A 19,656-nucleotide genomic window follows, 5' to 3' on the forward strand; every position below is an offset into this window, starting at 1 on the left:
CTCTTCGTCTCCCTCTCCTATATACACTGGCTCCTTCACCTTCGTTAGTACTTCTCATTTCTCTAAAATTTGCAATTTATGAAGCCTACCTTGAGACTGGTCATAATACTTGTTCCTCCAGCACACACAACAGGCTAAGTGTCAATCAACAAGTGCCTTTGACAATTAGTAACTACAGTGAAGACACATTGTCTTGACATTCCTTCAGTAATATATATATGTCGTGCCGAATAGGCAGAACTTGCGATCTTGGCTTAAATAGCAACGTTTATCTTGCCATATAGGACAAGTGAAAATTTGTGTATGCAATAATTTCGCCAAAATCATTCTGAACCTAACGAAAAAAATATATTTCACTGTGTTTGTTTAGTATTAAATTACTGTAAACAAATCTAAAATATATTTAGTTGGGTTAGGCTAAAATAAATTGTTCTTGTTATAATAAGGTTAGGTAAGTTTTCTAAGATTCTTTTGGTGCAAAATTATAATTTTTTACATAAACATCAATGAAAAAAATCTATCTTTAAACGTATAAGAGAAAATTTCAGAAAGGACTTAATTTTAAACGAGTTCTTGCTAATTGACCAGTTTTACATATTCGGCACGACATTATATATATATATATATATATATATATATATATATATATATATATATATATATATATATATATATATATATATACACACACACACACACACACACACACACACACACACAAGTCCCGTATATTCACATATATTATTAGAGAGAAGGATCAAAGTCTTTAGATTTACATATAACTTTCAGCCATGAGGCCATTCAATTTAAAACAAAATATCCAACCATACAAAACATAACAATTAAGGCTAACACCCACGAGGCAACAGTCTGGTTGATCAGGTAGAGAACAAGTGTGAGGGGAGGACAGAAGAGCCCTGGTAAACTGACACAGGTATATCACTAGTAACATAAGCTACACACACTACAATGCTTAATCTACCTACCTGGAGGGTGTTACGGGGGTCAACGCCCCAGCGGACCAGTTCTTGACCGATCAACCAGGTTGTTACTGTTGACCGCACATAATCCAACGTAACGTCAATATAAATATGCTTTCTGATAAAGACATTCAAGGGAAAATTTGCAACAATGGATTTCAAGCTAACAAACAAAGATCCAGATGAACTATAGAAAGTAATGATGAACAAGAGTAAAGGAGTGGATGACCATTATAATCATAACTAAGCACTAAACCCACAAGGATCATACAGTGCAGAGAGTATAGCAGGTAGTAAGGGCGATGAGAAGTGCTAAAAGAAATATAATCAAAGTCTGTGTAATAAATCTGTTGCTGACAAAAAAAAAGTGTCTAAGGTGAGGCCGTCAGCGAGGAGGGAAGATAAAGTGAGGACGCTAGAGACAAACGACGGAGGTAAATTTTGCATGCTCGCTGCTAGGCAGGACAGTCTAATAGAATATGGTAAACTGAAACTGGAACCAGACAATTCTCAGAGTGGAACAGAGTGCATCTCCATGAGATGCCCGTGAGTAAGACGGGTGTGTCCGATGCGAAGATGGGAGAGCCTAGTCTCCCAACCACGACATCCATAAAACAACCAGAGTAGTGGAACAAGCTACCACTGAGCCTCACTCAGTGAAATATACTCATCAGGGACAAACAAAAATACCGTTTTCTCTCATTAAATTATTCATTTCAAAATAATTTTGACAACAGAGTACCACAACGTGTGTACAAAAACTTAGACATACAGTAAGATACGTCTTATAAAATCTATAAATGACTTAATTGACTATGAAGACACGTGTGCAACATCTGGGTATCTTTATTTGTAGACGTTTTGCCAACCAGTGGCTTTATCAATACAAGGACATAATGCTAAGACTAGAAATATATACAGAAAATGAGGTAATCTGTTCCTCAGTCTTGGAGGGACTGACTGTAGAGTGTATACAAATATCATCAGCACTTGGACAGTTAAATGTTATATAAGATATCCGTAATCTTAATGTCCAGGAGGCAGAAAGGTAAGACCAGATGGCCTATCAGAGTGCAGAACGTTGTACAGGCTTTAGTTTCACACTCATAAGGCAATTGTAGTACCTCCCCTGGGTGCTTGCTGTCTACCAACCTGTTACATGCTCACGAAATAGAGAAACCAGACAGCCTGCCAGAGTGTAAAACGTTTAGCAGGCATCCGTTTCCCATTAAAATGATAGCAGAGTAGTGCCTCCCTAGGTGGTTGCTGTTTACCAACCTACTACCTTACCTGTCTACGAGACAAAATAGCACTAGGTGGTTGCTGTTTACCAACCTACTACCTTACCTGTCTACGAGACAAAATAGCACTAGGTGGTTGCTGTTTACCAACCTACTACCTTACCTGTCTACGAGACAAAATAGCACTAGGTGGTTGCTGTTTACCAACCTACTACCTTACCTGTCTACGAGACAAAATAGCACTAGGTGGTTGCTGTTTACCAACCTACTACCTTACCTGTCTACGAGACAAAATAGCACTAGGTGGTTGCTGTTTACCAACCTACTACCTTACCTGTCTACTAGACAAAATAGCAGCAATCTAGCCATGCTGATACAAAAAATAACAGTAATCCTCCCAGAGTGCAAAACCTTTTAACACGCTTCTGTTGCACGCACACATGAGAGAGGAGGTAGTTCTCAACAGAGTTGTTAGTTGTTGCTTGCTGCAAGCACTTTGGTTTTCATTAAGCTTTCCCCTCGTATCTAACTCCCATTCTTTTATGCAAACTAGTTTGAAGGTAAACAAACTCTGCACCTTGTACACAATACTGTGGGAAGCTGTGGTCTCAGTACAATGATGCACATCTTGGGAAAGTAGATCAAATGTTCAGAGAACCGACAAGCTGATAAATTAGACACACGTCCAACACTTCAGTATCCACATGTGGATATGTCCACACTGATATCGCCGGTCAAGACACCATTCCCAGGAGCCCCTTCCCTTGGGTTGGGAAGATGGCGGACCAAAGGTCTACCTTCTCCCTATGAGCCCCGTGAGGGCGGGGAATGGGGCTAGGCCTGGGGACAGTTGGTCCCAGAAAATGAGGAGGTACTTGTACCTCCTTACATGGCAGACATAGGTCTCAGACACTGCCACGACAGGGAGCCAAGGTCGGGTCACTATCTGGAAAAGACCCGGGCCGGGAGAGTAATGGCGAATCAAGAAGACGATGTGATATTGCCTACGACTGCTTCACCTCACCTGTCTATAGTATATAATCTACTTCGCGCATATGCTGTAGTCTTTTCAAGACAGATGGACTGATTACATCCACTCCAGGCTGAGGGACAGAATACATTAAACTCCTGATCTTCACCATTCTCCTTTGTATAGGACTGATGAAGCCACTGCATGGCAAAACGTTTCCTCAATAAAGATACCCAAGTGTTGCACATGTGTCTGATTCATCCACATCCTGGGAAAGATTACTAAATCTCAAGACAGCGTTAAGGAAATAATGAATTCTTTTGAATTGTATACGAGACTTACAGAAGAAAAGTTATACAAGAACATAAGAAGAGAGGAACACTGCGGCAGGCCTACTGGCCCATCTTAGGCAGGTCCTTCTCAAACCTAAACCCACTAATAAAATATCTGCCCAACCCATTATCAATGTTACCCAAGCAGGTGTGGGTGCAGTGCTTGTACACCACAGCAGGTGTGGGTGCAGTGCTTGTACAACACAGCAGGTGTGGGCACAGTGCCTGTACAACACAGCAGGTGTGGTTGCAGTGCTGGTACAACACAGCAGGTGTAAGTGCAGTGTTTGTACAACACACCAGGTGTGGGTGCAGTGCTTGTACAGCACAGGTGTGGGTGCAGTGCTGGTACAACACAGCATGTGTGGGTGCAGTGCTGGTACAACACAGCAGGTGTGGGTGCAGTGCTTGTATAGCACAGGTGTGGGTGCAGTGCTGGTACAACACAGCATGTGTGGGTGCAGTGCTGGTACAACACAGCAGGTGTGGGTGCAGAGCCTGTACAACACAGCAGGTGTGGGTACAGTGCTTGTACAACACAGATGTGGGCACAGTGCCTGTACACCACAGCAGGTGTGGGTGCAGTGCTTGTACAACACAGCAGGTGTGGGTGCAGTGCCTGTACAACACAGCAGGTGCGGGTGCAGTGCCTGTACAACACAGCAGGTGTAGGTGCAGTGCTTGTACAACACAGCAGGTGTGGGTGCAGTGCCTGTACAACACAGGTGTGGGTGCAGTGCCTGTACAACACAGCAGGTGTAGGTGCAGTACCTGTACAACACAACAGGTGTAGGTGCAGTGCTTGTACAACACATCAGGTGTAGGTGCAGTGCTTGTACAACACATCAGGTGTAGGTGCAGTGCATGTACAACACAGCAGGTGTAGGTGCAGTTCTTGTACAACACAGCAGGTGTAGGTGCAGTGCCTGTACAACACAGCAGGTGTAGGTGCAGTTCTTGTACAACACAGCAGGTGTAGGTGCAGTGCCTGTACAACACAGCAGGTGTAGGTGCAGTGCCTGTACAACACAGCAGGTGTGGGCACAGTGCCTGGCTGGATGCTTGGACACACCAGCACTAGCTTCCCAGCCTTCAACTTTAACACAACATAATTGATCAACGAAGCACAGGAAAAGGTTCTCCCCCCCCAACACCAGCACAGTCCAGGCTTGTGGTGGTGATGGTGGTAGCAACACACCTCATCAATCACACCAACACTGACACCAACACTACCCACTACACTATCAACATTCCTACCACCACTACCTCACACCCGACCCTCACTCACTCACTCCAGTTACGTATTTCCCTATGTACACAGTACCACTGATCTTCGCCAGTGTCAGACAGAAGTGCGTTTGACACACTGGCAAGATTGCTGATCAATTTAGTCTTACGAATATGGACGAGAGATAAATCTTACAAATTTCTATAGGAAATTAACAGAATTTTGTAGTACGACTTGACTTTTGTAGTACCCCTGGTAGGTGGCCTGAGGTCTGCTTGTGCCCCCACCTGTTATGTCTAGTCCGGGGGTCAACGCCCACGGGTCAACGCCCACGGGTCAACGCCCACGAGGCCCGGCCAGGCATTTAACAACTTCTTTCAATCAGGTATGTTATCATAGTCGTTCGGAAATTAGGTTTTATTTTCAATTAGGAGAAACTCGACCGTTTTTCTCTCGTGGATGCATTTTATTTTATGTATTATTTCTGATCTGTTCCAATTTATACATGTTTGTGATTGCTAAGATACTGGAACAACACAGAGTATTTGAGGTGGTCAGTCCCTCAGCCTGGACAAGAGTTCATGAGGGACTGATCACCTCCAATACTTTTTCTCCAAGGTTGAAAGACTGGTTACATCATTACATCGCTACTACACCGCTGTCTCTGTATCTGACTGAAGAAATCTGCTGTGTAGGTCAAACATTTCAGCAATAAAGATACCCACTGTTGAACATTATGCAAGGTAAACTACTCCCGGGGCCCGGTCATGCGGAGTGTTGTATACCATTATGCAAGGTAAACTACTCCCGGGGCCCGGTCATGCGGAGTGCTGTATACCATTATGCAAGGTAAACTACTCCCGGGGCCCGGTCATGCGGAGTGTTGTATACCATTATGCAAGGTAAACTACTCCCGGGGCCCGGTCATGCGGAGTGCTGTATACCATTATGCAAGGTAAACTACTCCCGGGGCCCGGTCATGCGGTGTTGTATACCATTATGCAAGGTAAACTACTCCCGGGGCCCGGTCATGCGGAGTGCTGTATACCATTATGCAAGGTAAACTACTCCCGGGGCCCGGTCATGCGGAGTGTTGTATACCATTATGCAAGGTAAACTACTCCCGGGGCCCGGTCATGCGGAGTGCTGTATACCATTATGCAAGGTAAACTACTCCCGGGGCCCGGTCATGCGGAGTGTTGTATACCATTATGCAAGGTAAACTACTCCCGGGGCCCGGTCATGCGGAGTGCTGTATACCATTATGCAAGGTAAACTACTCCCGGGGCCCGGTCATGCGGAGTGTTGTATACCATTATGCAAGGTAAACTACTCCCGGGGCCCGGTCATGCGGAGTGCTGTATACCATTATGCAAGGTAAACTACTCCCGGGGCCCGGTCATGCGGAGTGTTGTATACCATTATGCAAGGTAAACTACTCCCGGGGCCCGGTCATGTGGAGTGTTGTATACCATTATGCAAGGTAAACTACTCCCGGGGCCCGGTCATGCGGAGTGCTGTATACCATTATGCAAGGTAAACTACTCACGGGGCCCGGTCATGCGGAGTGTTGTATACCATTATGCAAGGTAAACTACTCCCGGGGCCCGGTCATGCGGAGTGCTGTATACCATTATGCAAGGTAAACTACTCCCGGGGCCCGGTCATGCGGAGTGTTGTATACCATTATGCAAGGTAAACTACTCACGGGGCCCGGTCATGCGGAGTGTTGTATACCATTATGCAAGGTAAACTACTCCCGGGGCCCGGTCATGCGGAGTGTTGTATACCATTATGCAAGGTAAACTACTCCTGGGGCCCGGTCATGCGGAGTGTTGTATACCATTATGCAAGGTAAACTACTCCCGGGGCCCGGTCATGCGGAGTGCTGTATACCATTATGCAAGGTAAACTACTCCCGGGGCCCGGTCATGTGGAGTGTTGTATACCATTATGCAAGGTAAACTACTCCCGGGGCCCGGTCATGCGGAGTGCTGTATACCATTATGCAAGGTAAACTACTCACGGGGCCCGGTCATGCGGAGTGTTGTATACCATTATGCAAGGTAAACTACTCCCGGGGCCCGGTCATGCGGAGTGCTGTATACCATTATGCAAGGTAAACTACTCCCGGGGCCCGGTCATGCGGAGTGTTGTATACCATTATGTAAGGTAAACTACTCACGGGGCCCAGTCATGCGGAGTGTTGTATACCATTATGCAAGGTAAACTACTCCCGGGGCCCGGTCATGCGGAGTGCTGTATACCATTATTCAAGGTAAACTACTCCCGGGGCCCGGTCATGCGGAGTGCTGTATACCATTATGCAAGGTAAACTACTCCCGGGGCCCGGTCATGCGGAGTGCTGTATACCATTATGCAAGGTAAACTACTCCCGGGGCCCGGTCATGTGGAGTGTTGTATACCATTATGCAAGGTAAACTACTCACGGGGCCCGGTCATGCGGAGTGTTGTATACCATTATGCAAGGTAAACTACTCCCGGGGCCCGGTCATGCGGATTGTATACCATTATGCAAGGTAAACTACTCCCGGGGCCCGGTCATGCGGAGTGTTGTATACCATTATGCAAGGTAAACTACTCACGGGGCCCGGTCATGCGGAGTGCTGTATACCATTATGCAAGGCAAACTACTCCCGGGGCCCGGTCATGCGGAGTGTTGTATACCATTATGCAAGGTAAACTACTCACGGGGCCCGGTCATGCGGAGTGCTGTATACCATTATGCAAGGTAAACTACTCCCGGGGCCCGGTCATGCGGAGTGCTGTATACCATTATGCAAGGTAAACTACTCCCGGGGCCCGGTCATGCGGTGTTGTATACCATTATGCAAGGTAAACTACTCCCGGGGCCCGGTCATGCGGAGTGCTGTATACCATTATGCAAGGTAAACTACTCCCGGGGCCCGGTCATGCGGAGTGTTGTATACCATTATGCAAGGTAAACTACTCCCGGGGCCCGGTCATGCGGAGTGCTGTATACCATTATGCAAGGTAAACTACTCCCGGGGCCCGGTCATGCGGAGTGTTGTATACCATTATGCAAGGTAAACTACTCCCGGGGCCCGGTCATGCGGAGTGCTGTATACCATTATGCAAGGTAAACTACTCCCGGGGCCCGGTCATGCGGAGTGTTGTATACCATTATGCAAGGTAAACTACTCCCGGGGCCCGGTCATGCGGAGTGCTGTATACCATTATGCAAGGTAAACTACTCCCGGGGCCCGGTCATGCGGAGTGTTGTATACCATTATGCAAGGTAAACTACTCCCGGGGCCCGGTCATGTGGAGTGTTGTATACCATTATGCAAGGTAAACTACTCCCGGGGCCCGGTCATGCGGAGTGCTGTATACCATTATGCAAGGTAAACTACTCACGGGGCCCGGTCATGCGGAGTGTTGTATACCATTATGCAAGGTAAACTACTCCCGGGGCCCGGTCATGCGGAGTGCTGTATACCATTATGCAAGGTAAACTACTCCCGGGGCCCGGTCATGCGGAGTGTTGTATACCATTATGCAAGGTAAACTACTCACGGGGCCCGGTCATGCGGAGTGTTGTATACCATTATGCAAGGTAAACTACTCCCGGGGCCCGGTCATGCGGAGTGTTGTATACCATTATGCAAGGTAAACTACTCCTGGGGCCCGGTCATGCGGAGTGTTGTATACCATTATGCAAGGTAAACTACTCCCGGGGCCCGGTCATGCGGAGTGCTGTATACCATTATGCAAGGTAAACTACTCCCGGGGCCCGGTCATGTGGAGTGTTGTATACCATTATGCAAGGTAAACTACTCCCGGGGCCCGGTCATGCGGAGTGCTGTATACCATTATGCAAGGTAAACTACTCACGGGGCCCGGTCATGCGGAGTGTTGTATACCATTATGCAAGGTAAACTACTCCCGGGGCCCGGTCATGCGGAGTGCTGTATACCATTATGCAAGGTAAACTACTCCCGGGGCCCGGTCATGCGGAGTGTTGTATACCATTATGCAAGGTAAACTACTCACGGGGCCCGGTCATGCGGAGTGTTGTATACCATTATGCAAGGTAAACTACTCCCGGGGCCCGGTCATGCGGAGTGCTGTATACCATTATGCAAGGTAAACTACTCCCGGAGCCCGGTCATGCGGAGTGCTGTATACCATTATGCAAGGTAAACTACTCCCGGGGCCTGGTCATGCGGAGTGCTGTATACCATTATGTAAGGTAAACTACTCCCGGGGCCCGGTCATGTGGAGTGCTGTATACCATTATGCAAGGTAAACTACTCACGGGGCCCGGTCATGCGGAGTGTTGTATACCATTATGCAAGGTAAACTACTCCCGGGGCCCGGTCATGCGGATTGTATACCATTATGCAAGGTAAACTACTCCCGGGGCCCGGTCATGCGGAGTGTTGTATACCATTATGCAAGGTAAACTACTCACGGGGCCCGGTCATGCGGAGTGCTGTATACCATTATGCAAGGCAAACTACTCCCGGGGCCCGGTCATGCGGAGTGTTGTATACCATTATGCAAGGTAAACTACTCACGGGGCCCGGTCATGCGGAGTGCTGTATACCATTATGCAAGGTAAACTACTCCCGGGGCCCGGTCATGCGGAGTGCTGTATACCATTATGCAAGGTAAACTACTCACGGGGCCCGGTCATGCGGAGTGTTGTATACCATTATGCAAGGTAAACTACTCACGGGGCCCGGTCATGCGGAGTGTTGTATACCATTATGCAAGGTAAACTACTCCCGGGGCCCGGTCATGCGGAGTGTTGTATACCATTATGCAAGGTAAACTACTCACGGGGCCCGGTCATGGGGAGTGCTGTATACCATTATGCAAGGTAAACTACTCCCGGGGCCCGGTCATGCGGAGTGCTGTATACCATTATGCAAGGTAAACTACTCCCGGGGCCCGGTCATGCGGAGTGTTGTATACCATTATGCAAGGTAAACTACTCACGGGGCCCGGTCATGCGGAGTGCTGTATACCATTATGCAAGGTAAACTACTCCCGGGGCCCGGTCATGCGGAGTGCTGTATACCATTATGCAAGGTAAACTACTCCCGGGGCCCGGTCATGCGGAGTGTTGTATACCATTATGCAAGGTAAACTACTCACGGGGCCCGGTCATGCGGAGTGTTGTATACCATTATGCAAGGTAAACTACTCACGGGGCCCGGTCATGCGGAGTGTTGTATACCATTATGCAAGGTAAACTACTCCCGGGGCCCGGTCATGCGGAGTGTTGTATACCATTATGTAAGGTAAACTACTCCCGGGGCCCGGTCATGCGGAGTGTTGTATACCATTATGCAAGGTAAACTACTCCCGGGGCCCGGTCATGCGGAGTGTTGTATACCATTATGCAAGGTAAACTACTCCCGGGGCCCGGTCATGCGGAGTGTTGTATACCATTATGCAAGGTAAACTACTCCCGGGGCCCGGTCATGCGGAGTGCTGTATACCATTATGCAAGGTAAACTACTCCCGGGGCCCGGTCATGCGGAGTGTTGTATACCATTATGCAAGGTAAACTACTCCCGGGGCCCGGTCATGCGGAGTGCTGTATACCATTATGTAAGGTAAACTACTCCCGGGGCCCGGTCATGCGGAGTGTTGTATACCATTATGCAAGGTAAACTACTCCCGATGCCCGGTCATGCGGAGTGTTGTATACCATTATGCAAGGTAAACTACTCACGGGGCCCGGTCATGCGGAGTGCTGTATACCATTATGCAAGGTAAACTACTCCCGGGGCCCGGTCATGCGGAGTGCTGTATACCATTATGCAAGGTAAACTACTCCCGGGACCCGGTCATGCGGAGTGTTGTATACCATTATGCAAGGTAAACTACTCACGGGGCCCGGTCATGCGGAGTGCTGTATACCATTATGCAAGGTAAACTACTCCCGGGGCCCGGTCATGCGGAGTGTTGTATACCATTATGCAAGGTAAACTACTCCCGGGGCCCGGTCATGCGGAGTGTTGTATACCATTATGCAAGGTAAACTACTCACGGGGCCCGGTCATGCGGAGTGCTGTATACCATTATGCAAGGTAAACTACTCCCGGGGCCCGGTCATGTGGAGTGTTGTATACCATTATGCAAGGTAAACTACTCCCGGGGCCCGGTCATGCGGAGTGCTGTATACCATTATGCAAGGTAAACTACTCCCGGGGCCCGGTCATGCGGAGTGTTGTATACCATTATGCAAGGTAAACTACTCCCGGGGCCCGGTCATGCAGAGTGTTGTAAACCATTATGCAAGGTAAACTACTCCCGGGGCCCGGTCATGCGGAGTGCTGTATACCATTATGCAAGGTAAACTACTCCCGGGGCCCGGTCATGCGGAGTGTTGTATACCATTATGCAAGGTAAACTACTCCCGGGGCCCGGTCATGCGGAGTGCTGTATACCATTATGCAAGGTAAACTACTCCCGGGGCCCGGTCATGCGGAGTGTTGTATACCATTATGCAAGGTAAACTACTCCCGGGGCCCGGTCATGCGGAGTGCTGTATACCATTATGCAAGGTAAACTACTCCCGGGGCCCGGTCATGCGGAGTGTTGTATACCATTATGCAAGGTAAACTACTCCCGGGGCCCGGTCATGCGGAGTGCTGTATACCATTATGCAAGGTAAACTACTCCCGGGGCCCGGTCATGCGGAGTGTTGTATACCATTATGCAAGGTAAACTACTCCCGGGGCCCGGTCATGCGGAGTGCTGTATACCATTATGCAAGGTAAACTACTCCCGGGGCCCGGTCATGCGGAGTGTTGTATACCATTATGCAAGGTAAACTACTCCCGGGGCCCGGTCATGCGGAGTGTTGTATACCATTATGCAAGGTAAACTACTCCCGGGGCCCGGTCATGCGGAGTGCTGTATACCATTATGCAAGGTAAACTACTCCCGGGGCCCGGTCATGGGGAGTGCTGTATACCATTATGCAAGGTAAACTACTCACGGGGCGCGGTCATGCGGAGTGTTGTATACCATTATGCAAGGTAAACTACTCCCGGGGCCCGGTCATGCGGAGTGCTGTATACCATTATGCAAGGTAAACTACTCCCGGGGCCCGGTCATGCGGAGTGCTGTATACCATTATGCAAGGTAAACTACTCCCGGGGCCCGGTCATGCGGAGTGTTGTATACCATTATGCAAGGTAAACTACTCACGGGGCCCGGTCATGCGGAGTGTTGTATACCATTATGCAAGGTAAACTACTCCCGGGGCCCGGTCATGCGGAGTGCTGTATACCATTATGCAAGGTAAACTACTCCCGGGGCCCGGTCATGTGGAGTGTTGTATACCATTATGCAAGGTAAACTACTCACGGGGCCCGGTCATGCGGAGTGTTGTATACCATTATGCAAGGTAAACTACTCCCGGGGCCCGGTCATGCGGAGTGCTGTATACCATTATGCAAGGTAAACTACTCCCGGGGCCCGGTCATGCGGAGTGCTGTATACCATTATGCAAGGTAAACTACTCACGGGGCCCGGTCATGCGGAGTGTTGTATACCATTATGCAAGGTAAACTACTCCCGGGGCCCGGTCATGCGGAGTGCTGTATACCATTATGCAAGGTAATGGTAAACTATCTTTTCAACATTCACTGCCAAGAGAAACATTCCCTGCGCCTGACAACAAACGTTCCCTACACCTGACAACAAATATTTCCTACACCTGACAACAAACATTCCCTACACCTGACGACAAACATTCCCTACACCTGACAACATTTCCTACACCTGCCAACGTCTCAGTCAGTTCTGAAACGTCCAAATATGCGGACCCAACATGTTTCCAGAAGAAACAAGGCAGATACATACACTCAGGAGATCATTACAGGTTACATGTAGGTCCTGGCACACTCAGGAGATCATTACAGGTTACATGTAGGTCCTGGCACACTCAGATCATTACAGGTTACATGTAGGTCCTGGCACACTCAGGAGATCATTACAGGTTACATGTAGGTCCTGGCACACTCAGGAGATCATTACAGGTTACATGTAGGTCCTGGCACACTCAGATCATTACAGGTTACATGTAGGTCCTGGCACACTCAGGAGATCATTACAGGTTACATGTAGGTCCTGGCACACTCAGGAGATCATTACAGGTTACATGTAGGTCCTGGCACACTCAGGAGATCATTACAGGTTACATGTAGGTCCTGGCACACTCAGGAGATCATTACAGGTTACATGTAGGTCCTGGCACACTCAGGAGATCATTACAGGTTACATGTAGGTCCTGGCACACTCAGGAGATCATTACAGGTTACATGTAGGTCCTGGCACACTCAGGAGATCATTACAGGTTACATGTAGGTCCTGGCACACTCAGGAGATCATTACAGGTTACATGTAGGTCCTGGCACACTCAGATCATTACAGGTTACATGTAGGTCCTGGCACACTCAGGAGATCATTACAGGTTACATGTAGGTCCTGGCACACTCAGATCATTACAGGTTACATGTAGGTCCTGGCACACTCAGATCATTACAGGTTACATGTAGGTCCTGGCACACTCAGATCATTACAGGTTACATGTAGGTCCTGGCACACTCAGGAGATTATTACAGGTTACATGTAGGTCCTGGCACACTCAGGAGATCATTACAGGTTACATGTAGGTCCTGGCACACTCAGATCATTACAGGTTACATGTAGGTCCTTGCACACTCAGGAGATCATTACAGGTTACATGTAGGTCCTGGCACACTCAGATCATTACAGGTTACATGTAGGTCCTGGCACACTCAGATCATTACAGGTTACATGTAGGTCCTGGCACACTCAGGAGATCATTACAGGTTACATGTAGGTCCTGGCACACTCAGGAGATCATAACAGGTTACATGTAGGTCCTGGCACACTCAGATCATTACAGGTTACATGTAGGTCCTGGCACACTCAGAAGATCATTACAGGTTACATGTAGGTCCTGGCACACTCAGGAGATCATTACAGGTTACATGTAGGTCCTGGCACACTCAGGAGATCATTACAGGTTACATGTAGGTTCTGGCACACTCAGGAGATCATTACAGGTTACATGTAGGTCCTGGCACCTTGGTAACTACAAATAACCCAAGAGAATGGGAGTTAACACAGTATATTTAGTGAAAACTGAGACACACGTGCAACACCTAGGTATCATTATTGTAGACGTTTCGCTCTCCAGTGGCTTTATCAATACAGATTCTGGATGGGGAAACGTCTACAATAAAGATACCCAGATGTTGCACATGTGTCTCAGTTTTCGTCTTGTCGACATTGTATACCATTCTTGTACAACATATTATATTTAGTGGTGAGAGAGTAAGCCGCTGCTGATCATCACCTGAAGAATTCTACCTTCATAGTGTTTTTCTCCGCCCACACAGGTGACTACCATCTCTGAATTACGTCTCCCACAATACTAAGTATAAACAATATACTCTGGCTGGTGTTTTAGTGCCCACAATACTAAGTATAAACAATATACTCTGGCTGGTGTTTTAGTGCTCACAATACTAAGTATAAACAATATACTCTGGCTGGTGTTTTAGTGCCCACAATACTAAGTATAAACAATATACTCTGGCTGGTGTTTTAGTGCCCACAATACTAAGTATAAACAATATACTCTGGCTGGTGTTTTAGTGCCCACAATACTAAGTATAAACAATATACTCTGGCTGGTGTTTTAGTGCCCACAATACTAAGTATAAACAATATACTCTGGCTGGTGTTTTAGTGCCCACAATACTAAGTATAAACAATATACTCTGGCTGGTGTTTTAGTGCCCACAATACTAAGTATAAACAATATACTCTGGCTGGTGTTTTAGTGCTCACAATACTAAGTATAAACAATATACTCTGGCTGGTGTTTTAGTGCCCACAATACTAAGTATAAACAATATACTCTGGCTGGTGTTTTAGTGCCCACAATACTAAGTATAAACAATATACTCTGGCTGGTGTTTTAGTGCCCACAATACTAAGTATAAACAATATACTCTGGCAGGTGTTTTAGTACCCACAATACTAAGTATAAACAATATACTCTGGCTGGTGTTTTAGTGCCCACAATACTAAGTATAAACAATATACTCTGGCTGGTGTTTTAGTACCCACAATACTAAGTATAAACAATATACTCTGGCAGGTGTTTTAGTACCCACAATACTAAGTATAAACAATATACTCTGGCTGGTGTTTTAGTGCCCACTTGTCTCCAACTCACTACATTAACCCTTAAACTGTCCAAACAAATTTACGTTCACATAAGTAATGCTCCAAAAGTAGCTCTACATTTTTTTACATATTTTCAAATATAACCAAAAAAATGTACATCAAAGTTTTATTTACACGTTTTCAAATGTAAAAACAAAAAAGATGATCTATTTTGTTCACATACTTTCAAATGTTGAAAAAACAGATACTTAAAGTCAGTGCCGGATCAGCCGGGCTGTGGCTCGTACGTTGGACTGCGTGCGGTCAGCAGTAACAGCCTAGTTGATCAGGCCCTGATCCATCGGGAGGCCTGGTCATGAACCGGGCCGCGGGGGCGTTGATCCCCGGAATAACCTCCAGGTAACCTCCAGGTAACCCTCTACTGCTGAAGATCTGAGACATCAAACTAAACAGTATATTCTTACAGTGTTTTTGTCTCCAAGGAGCTTGGACATATAGCAGGCATGTATGAACGTGTTAGACGGAGTGGGTGGAGGCAAATTGTTTCTGGAATTTGACGAGCTGTTGAAGTGTGAGAAAGGTTTTCTGAAGGAATTCAGAGAAACTGTCGTATCTGCGCCTCTCTGGCAAGACAGTGATAGTGTGAATGATGGTGAAAGTGATTCTTCTTTACGTCACCCTATCTTGGAGGGAGACGACCAGGGACTAACATATTATATATATATATATATATATATATATATATATATATATATATATATATATATATATATATATATATATATATATATATATGTCGTGCCGAATATGTAAAACTGGTCAATTAGCAAGAACTCATTTAAAATTAAGTCCTTTCTAAAATTTTCTCTTATACGTTTAAAGACATATTTTTTTCATTAATGATTATGTAAAAAATTTTAATTTTGCACCAAAAGAATCTTAGAAAACTTACCTAACCTTATTATAACAAGAACAATTTATTTTAGCCTAACCCAACTAAATATATTTTAGATTTGTTTACAATAATTTAGTAATAAACAAACACAGTGAAATATATTATTTTCGTTAGGTTCAGAATTATTTTGGCGAAATTATTGCATACACAGATTTTCACTTGTCCTATATGGCAAGATGAACGTTGCTATTTAAGCCAAGATCACAAGTTCTGCCTATTCGACACGACATATATATATGTAACCCTTATGCATTACTGAACGCTACGAATGAAGCCTCGATCCTCCGTGTATTAAAGAAGGAGTCTCTCCCTCCATAAAGTGTATACAGGGAGGCAGGCAGACAGAATAAATCTGTGGTCTGTTGCAAGTGTGCAATTATTCACTTGCTGTCTCTAGGAAAGATCTGCTGAAATATTCACCTTTGCCCCCCCCCCCACCTTTTGCGATCCACCACGCCCACTTTCCAAGCCCCGCCCCCTCACCTACCTTTGCTCCCGCATCTGTGGAAACGCCCACCACCACCACCCACCCACGACTGCCTTAATCCAGCACAGGTGGGCAGGCTCATCTCTCTCTCTCTCTCTCTCTCTCTCTCTCCCCGTCCCTGCCTGTGTGCTTCTCACCCCAGACACAGCAACACGCATCAATATTTCAAGTCTTGGTCACACCACCTGAGTTCCTCCTCTACATTAACTCACATAATACCAGTAATACACAGCATCCCCATACACACATACACACGCCTTAATACATCACACACAAGACAACGTCATCATAATATCTGTGTATTAAAGTCACACAAACACACACACACCGCTTGCACGAAAAACTGTAACAGTAAAATCTCTCTCTCTCTCTCTCTCTCTCTCTCTCTCTCTCTCTCTCTCTCTCTCTCTCTCTCTCTCTCTCTCTCTCTCTCTCTCTCTCTCTCCTCCCGGCTCAAGATAGGCCTCATAAATTGGAAATAAATATTAGAGAAATAAGTACTGTAATAAAAACAGTAGAGTGTGGCCTAGAGTGATTCTTCTATGTTCAAGAAACGAAGACAACTTAAGCACCAACAGCCTGGTTGATCAGACCATTCACTGTGAGGCCTGGTCTGGCACTGAGCCTTAGAAACGCACTCCAGGTAGGTCAGAGTGCCAAACGTTTAACAGGCTTCCGTTAAAAGAGAGAGGTAGCAGTACTATCCATGGCTTACTGCCGCCTAGTAACTTGCTTCCTTACGTGCCCAGGAGACAAGAGAAAATATTAGTAATCCTGTAAGAGTGCAAAACGTTTAACAGCCTTCCTTTTTAAGAGTGCAAAACGTTTAACAGCCTTCCTTTTCACGTGCCTACGAGAGGAGTGAGACGTAAGAGTTCAGGTTGAGGAGAGGTTGTGCAGCAGCTACTGGTCCCACAACACGTGGCTCCAGCCTAAAGCTGTAAACTGGAAAACCCAGACTCAGTGTTGCCACCTCGGATGCCAACCTTCACACAGTTGCCACACACCACACACAAAACACCCTCCGTCAACGATACTATAAGCCCAGAGTTACTGAGGCAGACGTTTCGCCCTGAACTGGGCGTTATCAACAGCCTGGTTGATCATATAGTCACATGTTAGCTGTAGGTCAGTTACAGGTTAGTTGCATGCCTGCTACAGGTCACAGGTTAGCTGCAGGTCAGTTACAGGTTACCTGCAGGTCTGCTACAGGTTAGTCACAGGTTAGCTGCAGGTCTGCTATAGGTCACAGGTTAGCTACAGGTCAGTCACAGGTTAGCTGCAGGTCTGCTACAGGTCAGTCACAGGTTAGCTGCAGGTCTGCTACAGGTCAGTCACAGGTTAGCTGCAGGTCTGCTACAGGTCACAGGTTAGCTGCAGGTCAGTTACAGGTTCCCTGCAGGTCTGCTACAGGTCAAGTGAACCTTCCCGTCTTCACAAAACCTGGTGGTCTCAGACAACCAGGTTCTTGAAAAAGATCACATGTAAGCTTATTTTGACCTAATTCATTAACTGTACCAAGTTCTGACAAAACTTTCTCTCACAAGACTCCAAACTTTCTAAACCCCTGTGCTTATATATATATATATATATATATATATATATATATATATATATATATATATATATATATATATATATATATATATATATATATATATATATATATATATATCAGGGATGGTTGCCACCTCCACAGTCTGATCTCAGTAGTGGTGGCCTCTTACGTGAAGCTGTGATAGTATAAGAACGTCTCAGGTAATTATGTACTTTCAGGTAATTATGTACTCTCGGGTGATCTTAATAATACCGAGGGAACCCGTGTGTGGGTGTGAGATGGTAAAATAGATGGGAGATGTGGGAGAGTTGGAGGCATTCAGAGCAATGGTAGTGGGAGTCCCAGGTCTGCAATACACATTACCTTCAAAACAAAAGCCTGGTTGACAGCTTGGTCAACCAGGCTGTTAGTGCTAGCGGCCTGCAAGCCAAAGTGACTATTATTATGAGATGATCATTATCAGTAGCACCAACAAGACTGGCAGCATCATCAGCAACAGCAACACAAGCAACAGCAACACAAGCAGCAGCAACACAAGCAGCAGCAGCAGCAGTAGCAGCAGCAGCAGCAGTAGCAGCAGCAGCAGCAGCAGCAGCAGCAGCAACAACAACAACAACAACAACACCAGTGGAACAAGAATTAATTCGATTTACCCCATAAGGTTAATAAGCCATTAAGAAAGCCAGGCACTGTGGCTTACTACTACATGAAGACTGGTAACATGTGTAAGAAAACACGGATAACGTCTAAATCCCACCCCCCCAACCCAAGATCAAACACGGATCCATGGGTTGTGAACCCCAGGTGCTACCAGTGAGTCATGAGTCGCATCCAGGAGTCGATATAAAACAATGCTAGTCACAGTGAGAGAGAGAGAGAGAGAGAGAGATAACGTGGGAGTTAGACAGGGAGCGGGAGAGGTAGGTAGGGAGTGTGTGTGTGGGAGTGAGGAGGATTTCGAGTCCCGGGAATACTCAGGGTGCATCAGTTATAATCTTAATTACTACAGTGTGCACCCGTGCACTGTGTGCACCCGTGCACTGTGTGCACTCGTGCACTGTGTGCACCCGTGCACTGTGTGCACCTTCACTGCTGGCGCCTCCCTATACTTTTGTGCATCTAAGTCAACAATGAACTCAAGTACGCCTAAACAACACTTACTGTAACAAATATTAAGTGCGAATATCCTTTATCAAATACCCGGTCTCTCACCACCAGTCATTTACGTTCATAACTGTACGTTATAACACCCCAGTCTACCACCACCAGTCATATACGTTCATAACTGTACGTTATAACACCTCAGTCTACCACCACCAGTCATATACGTTCATAACTGTACGTTATAGCACCTCAGTCTACCACCACCAGTCATATACGTTCATAACTGTACGTTATAGCACCTCAGTCTACCACCACCAGTCATATACGTTCATAACTGTACGTTACAACACCCCAGTCTACCACCACCAGTCATATACGTTCATAACTGTACGTTACAACACCCCAGTCTACCACCACCAGTCATATACGTTCATAACTGTACGTTATAACACCCCAGTCTACCACCACCAGTCATATACGTTCATAACTGTACGTTATAACACCCTAGTCTATCCCTTTCCCAGAATGCCATTTACAACACTTCACTAACTTCTAGGTAACTAATACTAGT

The sequence above is a fragment of the Cherax quadricarinatus genome, unplaced genomic scaffold, assembly GCF_038502225.1.
Source record: "Cherax quadricarinatus isolate ZL_2023a unplaced genomic scaffold, ASM3850222v1 Contig3, whole genome shotgun sequence".
Lineage (NCBI taxonomy): Eukaryota > Metazoa > Arthropoda > Malacostraca > Decapoda > Parastacidae > Cherax > Cherax quadricarinatus.